The sequence below is a fragment of the Rattus rattus genome, chromosome 13 (genome assembly GCF_011064425.1).
Source record: "Rattus rattus isolate New Zealand chromosome 13, Rrattus_CSIRO_v1, whole genome shotgun sequence".
Lineage (NCBI taxonomy): Eukaryota > Metazoa > Chordata > Mammalia > Rodentia > Muridae > Rattus > Rattus rattus.
In genome coordinates, this window is record NC_046166.1 from 6,264,508 (window position 1) to 6,274,142 (window position 9,635).

Genomic DNA, 9,635 nt, shown 5'->3' on the forward strand with positions numbered 1-9,635 from the left:
GGTAAGCTTCCTAGGAATTCCTCAGTGTCCGTAGGGAAGATGAGGCCCATTTGTGGAACTAGGCACATGTCTGCTCCTTGAATCCGGAGCTGTTCAGCTTGTGAGCTGCCTGGCCAGATCCTTCCGTGCCGGGGAACTGAATGGTACCAACTCCAGAAACAGCAGAGAAGGTAGGTCTCAGGGAGATGACGGTGATCCCTCAGTGGGTGGTCTTAGGGCAAACCCTGGGAGGAACTCTCCTTCACTGAGAAAAGAAGGCAAGTCATCGCCCTGTCGGGACAGCTTAGGAACTTCCCAGTCAAGAGTTTGGAGTTTGGACATAATTACAATGTATTTTCTAATGTAGTCCATAACAACAAAAGAGTAAAGCAGAAAATCAGGGATTCGGGGTGCTTGGGCACCACCTAGTGGCCATCTCTGGTACTACAGTGCTAAACACACCCCACAGCAATCTGTGGAAGGTTCTGTTTTCTGAGATCTGGGAAGCAACTGCTCTCAGAAGGAGATGGAGGTGCCCATGACAGTGCTGAATGAACTTTGTATGCATTTTATTTGATCCTTACTCCAAGACACCATTTTAGAAGACATTCCTCTTGGCCCAGTGCTGAGGATTGGTCTGTTGCTTTGTCGTAACATCAAATACTGTACCTGAAGGTCTAAAAGCTTTTGTTGTGCAAACCTTCCTTAATCTAGTACTATTGTTTAAATAAAAATGACTACAGTCAATTACTGGAGGGATTAGAGGTAGGCCGCTTTTGAGTTACCTGGTTGGGGGTTGCCGAGGGAGGAGAGGTGAGAGGAGGAAGCCACCACAGGAGGAGGTGACCATGAACAAGTATTGGGTACTCTGCCGGGGAAGTAGCAAGTCCAGCAGATAGGAAAGTAGATTAGGGATTACCTCCAGTAATTGTCAATAAGACAACCTTGGTCTGAGTCTCTTCATTTATAACCGACCTGGAGAAAGCTTAAATTGGTCTAACTACAGTCCGGTGTGGAAAGAAAAGGACTACAACTCGGGTTTTTGTGGCTGCCATCTTTGTCCTTGCGGCCTCCTTAAAGGAGATGCTCTGTAGTCAGCCTGATGATGTAGACGTCCTTGTCCTACAGGACGATGGGAGCCGTCTACAGCTCAGTGCTCTTGTGTGTCGTGAAAAGATGTTTCCAGAAGGCAGTGGGACAAGTACACCCAGCCTTAGGACCCCTGAGGATCTGCTGTGCGCACCCCCCCCCCTCCACCCCCCCGCCTAGTTGTCTGAGCCCAGGATTTGCCAGGCTGAGGGAGGAGAACTAGAAATGCCAGTGTCTGAGTTGGTGCAGTGCCCTGAGAGTTTCGTAGGTGTCTGGGCCAGCCGTCAGGTGCAGTTAGGGAGAATTGTACATAGATGGCTTTGAGGAGCCTCCATGAGGTTCTGGATTCAGTTCCTAACACAGCAAGGGGTAGGGGCCGGGGAATGCTTGATTTCCAAAGCAGAGATGGGAAAGGTAGCTTCCCTCACCTCCAGACTGCCCCCAAGGCCCACACTCTCTCAAGGAGATGGGAAAAGCTTAAGCAGGCAGCCAGATGCCTGGGGAGTGAACCAGCTGGAGGAGCTCTGGAGGCCACAGTCACCTAAATTCAGTCTCCTCCGAAACCTGGCATTTAGGGACCCAGGAACTCCAAGGAGTCGGTGAAACTGCTGTGGGTTTGGGATTCTAGATTGTGCTGGAATCCCAGATACCTAAGCCTCAAGGACCCGAGGAACCCTCCTTCACTTCTCCCTCAGCTCCTGGAGAGGGTGAGAAGTCCCGACCCTGCATCTGAGGCAACTTTGTAGCTCCTGGGCCTGGTCTGGAGTAAGGCTCTAGGTCACACAGAGGCGTAGACAAAGGTTTGACTTTCCCTGGACCAGTGAGAGCTTGCTCCAGTCAGCCTAAGGGAACAAAGGCTTCTGTCATTCACACCACCATGTGGCCAGGCAACGGGGCATGGCAACTGGAAAGGAAATGCCCTGCTCATTTCTCAGTCTCCAGTTGCATAGGTGGCAGGATTTCACAAAGTTTCCAGATCACGACTGGAGGAACAAATCTCTCCATCCTGCCTCCGTTGTCCTGTGCTGTGGCGTCATCTCCCCAGTGCCTCACCTGTTAAGTGGGGATAAAGACAGCTTCCTTGGGTTGCTGGGAGGATGAACTATGAGAAATTACATAATACCATCAGTACACTGCCCGATAAGGGCTCAAAGATGTTGCTTTTCCTAGCAGTTCATTCAGGGCAAGCGAGTAGCCTTGAGCACCAGGTTTCCTGTGACGGCAGACATGGGGCTGCCTTCAGTATGTGAGTCAGGCCCAGAGCTCAGGAAGCTGCCCAACATACTTGGCTGTTAGACTTTATGATGCCTGTCATTAACACGGCCCTGTCATGTTTACTGAGATCTAAGTAATTAGATCTTAGAATATTCACCAAGCCGTGCAACATTGTATCACCCCTGAACATGTGCCTTTAACCCACCCCCCTGTGACTGCCATCCTCACTTCTGGTTGGCATCCCTCCTCACCTCCTTCCCGGGTAGCTGCACGTGGTAGGAATCTGGACCTCTGTCCACGGTCCTCCCTTTGAGACTGGGAGGAGGTAATAGAAAAGCCACAGCAGGTGCTCTGGGTAAGATTCCAGAAATCAAACCCCTCGGGCAGGGATCTGGGATTTACTAGCCTGTGGATTTGAAGTATTAAGCACAGAAAACAGGTCACATAGGAAACACAGGCGAGCGTCAGCCACAAGGCTTCTCTGGCCTCTGTGGTGGCTCAGCTCTCAAGCCAGAATTCTTGCCCCTCTGTATGGTACAGGGTTAGGGACTCACCCCAAGGGCCTGGGTGCTGTGGAGGCCCTGCAGCATTAACACCCAGGTTCCTCACTAGAGCCAGCTTGGGGACAGACATAGGCTAAGTCGTCACTGCCTTAGGATTCGTGAGCCCTCTGGTCCAACTGGCAAGGCAGGAAAAGTTTGTCTCAGGAGCTCCTGACACAGGAGAGGGTCCTGTTCCCAGCCCTCTGGATTGGGCTTAGCATGTCAGGAACTAGGGAGGAGTCCAAGGTTATAGAAATGTCAGTCTTAGGCTCCAGAGGGGCAGGAGAGATGGCTCAGCTGAGAGTGCTGGCTGCTCTTAAAGAGAATCTGGGTTCAATTCCCAGCACCCAGTTGGCAGCTCACCACTGCATGTAACTCCAGCTCCAGGAGACCTGACACCTTCACGCAGGCTTGCATATACCAGAGCACATAAAATAAAAAATAAAATAAAATAAAATTTAAGGGCTAGAAAGATGGCTCAGTGGTTAAGAGCACCGACTGGGGTTTGGGGATTTAGCTCAGTGGTAGAGCACTTGCCTAGCAAGCGCAAGGCCCTGGGTTCGGTCCCCAGCTCTGGAAAAAAGAAAAAAAAAAGAGCACGGACTGCTCTTCCAGAGGTCCTGAGTTCAGATCCCAGCAACCACATGGTGTCTCACAACCATCTGTAATGGGATCTGATGCCCTCTTCTGGTGTGTTTGAAGACAGCTACAGTGTGCTTAGATATATTAAATAAATATATCAAAAAATTTTTTAAAGCCACAGTGGAGAGTGGTGGCCACCTCTGTGAGAGCCAATGAGGAAGTGTAGAGTAAAAAATTTGAAATTAGCTCTTTTGCCTGTGAGTGAGGAGATGCTGGGAAGAACATGGGGGACCCCAAAACAGCCTTTACCCAGCATGAATGATGGCTCCTCCATAGCCACATACCCCACATACATTGGTTAACCCAACTCCTCCCCTATACACTCTAGCTCCCACCCATGAAGCTGCCTGCAGTTAGGGCAGAGCTGTACAGAGATGGCTTCAAGGAGCAGTAGGGAGTGGTAGGTGCCCAACGACCCTCCCTCTGCCCTCCCTCCCCATCTGATGGTCTCCCAAAGCGGGCATTGCTGATCTGATGAGAACGGCAGTTGTCACTCAGAGGACTGAGTCTGACAGCACCCAGGAAGAATCACTTCCTGTTTCCTCATATATGAGAATTACATTTAAATTGGGATGTGCATACACATTCGGAGGTGCGTATAGGTCAGTAAGCTTGAAAAGGGATCGTGAGGATGGGAAAGAGAGAAGAGAACAAAATCATGTAACAGAGAAGCAGAAGTGAGAACTAACTGGGGAAGGAGGAGGGGGAGAGGAAGGGTCACGGGGTAGAGGGAATGAAAGAGAACAAAAGTAACCACGCGGTCAGAAAGAAGTCATAGTGAAACCCTTTTTTTATTCTTTACTTTTGGTATTCTAATCTAGATAACTGTTACAATAAACACTTTTTGAATAAAAACAACCCCAATGAGGGTCAAGTATGAGCCAAGCACAGTAATACATATATGTATATGAAAATGTCATAATAAAACCCAGAATTGTATATGCTAACAAAAAAATTAATGAAAAAACCAACGGCCCAGCATGGTGGCACACACCTTTAATCCCACTGAGGAAGGTAAAGGCAGAAGGAGCTCTGATTTCAAGGCCACCCTGGCCTACGCGAGCCAGCCTTGTCCACAAGACCAGAGTGAGTTCCAGTATCAAGGCCACACACAAAAAGAAGTTTCTGATGAGCCCTTCCCCACGGGCAAGCTCTCTCCACCTACCGTTTGGGTCACATTTTTCTTGTGGTCACACTTGGCTATTGTCTTTAACCCTAAGTCTGGCCTGCGTAGGAAGCAGGGAAGAAACACCGTTGAGGAACTGAGAGTCTGGGACTCAGCAGAAGCTTGAGGAGCCAGCGAGGTCACTCAGGGGCTTGCAGGGAGCTAAGATTTCCTCCTAGGTGCTGAGGAGTAAGGGAGTTGTATTTGAGTTGGACGCATCAGCTTCTAGAAGTTTCCCTGGTGATAAGTTATTTCTCTTCCAGTGAAATGAGCCAATGCAAGCCAGATTTGAATATATATAAAGGCAGGTTAATTGGGAGCTGGCGTAGGAAAGGGCAGGGGCTGGTCCACTGGTCCCAAGGAGGTCGCCATGAGGAGGGAGACAGAAGGGAGGAGAAAGAGAGAAAAGACAATGAGAAGAAAGGAGAGACCAAGATGTCTGGATTATATAGGGTAGAGCCACTGGGGGACAGGAAGCCCAGACCCTGAGCTGGAAGGGTTAGGACTGAGGGCAGGGTATGCCAGGTAAGGACTGAGGGACGCCGGGTGAACCTGGAGGCCAGGTCCACTTTAGTAATGTTAACTGTGCACCTCAGCTGGTTGTCCTGGATCCGAATCTCAATATCTGGGTGTGGGGGCGGGGAGGATGTCAAGAGACAGCTAGGGACTGAGGAACTTGCTCAGTGGGGACATTGGGGAGCATGTGAACCTGAGTTCAGATCCCCAGAGCCCACGCAAAGCAGGTGTCTGTCATAACCAGTGCTCCTGTAGAGAAATGGCAGGTGGGGCCAGGAGGATCACTGAGAGTATCCAGCCATATACCACAGGTTGTCTGTCCTCTGACTTCCACAGCCTACACATACATTTAACAACAACCAAATCTTTCTGGGAGCGGTGGCGCATGCCTTCAATCCTTGGAAGACAGGCAGGCAGACCTTTGTGAGTTCAAAAACAGTCTGGTCTAAAAAGGGAGACGCTGTAAAAAAAAAAAAAAAAAAAAACAAAAAACACAGAAACAAGGGAGTTTGCACTGCTGGAGACTGTACACCAGAATCAAGGAAACAAGGAAACGGTTTATTCAGAGTGTTCGAATGACTTTTTGTTTAGTTTTGCTTTTTTTTTTTTTTTTTTTTTTTTTTTTTTTTTTTTTTTTTTTTGGTGTTTGGAAATAAGAGCCACTTATATAGCCCAGCCTAGCCTCAAACTTAAGATCCTCCTGCCTGGATGCTTTAGTTACGTTGAATGCTGTGGAAGAAGGAACCTTCCCAGACACAGAACAAAAGGGAATCACCAAGCAGGGTATGCAGCCATACTGAAGGTAGGATCACGTAAGCAGGCTGGTGGCCGGTGGAGAACTGTCTTCTGTAAGTTTCCGGTGCACTCTCTCAGTATTCTTAGCTTTCGGGTGGGTGGGCCAGACGCCTACAGGGTAAGTGATACATTCTTAGCAGTTTGCCCGTTTGTCACAAGAATGCTAGGTCAGGTGCAGAAGTGTCAAGTATCTGATACAGGGCCTGAGACAGTTTAAGAGCTTAGGGTAACTGCCTTGTTTTGGCTTTGATTTGGGGGGTGTGTGGGGGTGGTGTTTTGTTGTTTTTGTTTTTCGGTTTCCTTTTGCTTTTTGAGACAAGGTTTCTCTTTGGAGACCTGATTATCCTAGGGGAGGCTGGCCTCAAACTCGGAGATTGCCTCCGCCTCTAAACGCTGTGATTAAAGGCTCCTTGCCCGCTGGTAACTTTGTTTTCATCCGCCCAGTCCGTACTAGCCAGCAGACGTCACACCTTGTCAATTTTACCGTATCGGGTGGGGCTGTTTGTTGAATGGGTGCCGTCTCGCCTCGTAGCACCTGGACAGGTTGACCTTATGCTTGCTGTGGTCTTCCTGCCTCTGCCTCCCAAGTGCTGGGACTGCAGGTGGGAGCCAGCACAGCCAACTATTTGAAAGTTTTGCTTTGGGGTTGGGGATTTAGCTCAGTGGTAGCAAGCACAAGGCCCTGGGTTCGGTCCCCAGCTCCGAAAAAAAGAAAAGAAAAAAAAAGTTTTGCTTTCATTTCTCTTCTCTTTTCTTTCTTTCATTCAGCAATCCAACTATTTGAATGCTTTGTTTTCTTCCCTTCCTTCCTTCCTTCCTTTCTTCCTTCCTTCCTTTTTAGTTTTTAAAGAGTTTCTCCGTGCAGCCCTGGTTATCCTGGAACTCGCTCTGTAGACCAAGTTGGCCTTGAACTCAAGAGACCCACCTGCCTCTGGCTCCCGAGTGCCCACCTGGTTCGGTTTAAATGCCTTTTCTGTTCCCATAGATATTCTAGAATATGCTTAAATTGCTTGGAAACCAAAGGGTCCTTTGGGTTTCGCTACTGAGTTTTATTAGGCAGGACCTACTTCTGCACCTAATCTAGGGGGAGTTTTTATTCTGCTAACGCAGCAACCCCTCTCTACACTGACATAGTTGAGCATGAGGCTCTCCAGGCTGCTGCTGCATCGGGCCCCATTGCTGTGAGGTCTGAGGATTGTTCAGATTTACATGAGTCTCGCTCAGCACCGGCAGAGCTCTCGGCTGAAGGTTTGAAACTTCAGGGCAGGGCGGGGCTCTTCAGGCACCTGGGTTTATCTTTCTCTCTCTATGACTCAGTGATGGCTGTGGTTGTGTTCCTGGGTTTACATCCACACTGGCCTTCTGGATGTCCAGAGTCACCCTTATCTTAGAACGTGCACCGTTTTACGTGGCTTCCCCTTCCCTGTGCACAGTCACAGGACTACTGACAACCAGCGAAGCTGGGTAACCACGGGGTTGTTTCTCATCTCTTGGAGAACATTGACCTCGGTTGCCCGATACTGGCTGTGTTAAGAACTGTAGTTTCATGCATGTTTACAGGTTTGTTCCAGGAAGGAAGGTAAACACGATCTCTCTAATCCCAGTCTTGACTGAAAACAGAGTTCACATCATTTCCCCCTGAATAAACAAACAGTGGTAAGTTTATACGATGGAACACAATATAACCATGGGGAGGGCTCTATTTAACCAGTCACACACACACACACACACACAGAGGTGCGTTGTCTGAGATGTCCCAGACTGACATCTGTAGAGACAGTGGTTGCCTAGTTCTGGGAGTACAGGGGCTTAGAGGGTAACAGCAGAAAGGCACAGGGGTACATCTTGGTGATAGAAGTGTTCTATAACTGTGGGAAGCACATACGACTGATTACACTAAGAGCCATTGGCTTCAAGATTTATTTATCTTGCGTGAATAAGCTCTTTGCCTACGGCATTCTGTGCATCGTATGTGTGCCTGGTTCTGCAAAGGTCAGAAAAGGACTTCGGATTCGCTGGGACTGGAGTTACAGATAGTGAGCCACTGTGTGGTCACTGGGGATGGGACCCACATCCTCTGCAAGAACAAGTGCTCTTAGCCATTGAGTCAACTCCTCAGCCCCATTCTTTAAGGCTATTTTATCTTATGTGCATGAGTATTTTGTCTGTCTGTCTGCATGTGCACGTGCACACACACACATGCAAACACGCACATGCATGCAAACACGCACACATGCTAATAAATAAATCAATATACAGCAATGTGAAATTATTCTCTAGACTGTGCTGTTGGGCTCTTTCCTCCGAAGTGGAACATTCGCATTTTGAAGTGAAGTTTAAAAGGCTTGGGAAAACATGGAGACTTAGGAGGCTCAGGAAACTCAGGACATTTAAAAGACTCTGGAAGCTCAGAAACTGACAAGACTTACAAGGCAGCTGCCAAATGTTACGTAGCTTCTCTCCTTGGTGTTGCCTACTGTTCGGGTAGGTAACCAAGGACACAGCTTTGGTGAGTCACTTTCCGTATCGGGTGAGATCTGGAAAACTCTGAGGACATAAGAGTCACCATGCTCCCGCAAGCAGCCCCAGTAAACTCATGAGCTCACCAGGATAGACTCAGGTGGAATCTTTTCTTCGGTCTGTCAGGATCCTCTGAGGTGAGTAGGTCTTGTTCACATGTCCCCTGGGACAGTCCTGCACCTCAGGCTAAGGAAAGCCTCAGGCCTATGCAACAGAGATGTGCCCCACAGACTAGAGGCAGGTGCTAGCCTCTTGGAGAAAGAGGAAATGGAGTGTCTAGGGGCTGGAGCTGGGGAATTGCAAAGGAGGTTAAAAGGGCTGACATTACATCTTCGGTGTTTAATTTCTTTTTTTTTTTTTTTAATTTATTTATTTATTATGTATACATCATACAGCTTTCTGCCTGCATGTATGCAACTACAGGCCAGAAGAGGGCACCAGACCTGATTATAGGTGGTTGTGAGCCACCATGTGGTTGCTGGGAATTGAACTCAGGACCTCTGGAAGAGCAGACAGTGCTCTTAACCTCTGAGCCATCTCTCCAGCCCCCGGTGTTTAATTTCTTGATCTGGGACAATCATGCTCTCCGAGTTATTTAGTATTTGAAAGTTTGCGTGACAATTTTGTCAGAAAAGGCCACCATCTCCCCTAATGTTGGGTCCCTTCCCTCTACACGTGTAGAAGGGCCACACAGGGCTCACTCTCTCCTGACCTTCTCAGAAAGATCACGGACACATAATACATTCCACTGTGGCCTTTTGTGTTGAAGTTTGCTGTTTGCTTTTCTGGGGAAAAAATTCTTCACTTTCCCTTTAGTTCCTGAGGCTCTGATCACCTCCAGCTCTGTGTAAGTCTTGGAGCCTTTGGATTGGTAGAGCACAGCTGGGGCGGAGCGTGCCTGCCTTCTGTGTCCAGGTGAGTCATTGGCCCCAGAGACTGGAGCTGAGCTCCCAGGTGAGTGTGGTCACCACCTCCGACCAAAAATGCCAGGCTCGCAATTCCTGCCACAATGCTTGTCTCTTACCAACCCTGGCACTGGTTAAACCACTCTGTTCATTTAAGCCTGTCAGCTCCCCTCTAGCCAGGGTCTGTGCTGTCAGTGCCAGCAGCCCTACTCAACACTGTGGGGACAGGGGACAGCCACCAGGACCTTCAGGGACCACACATTCACA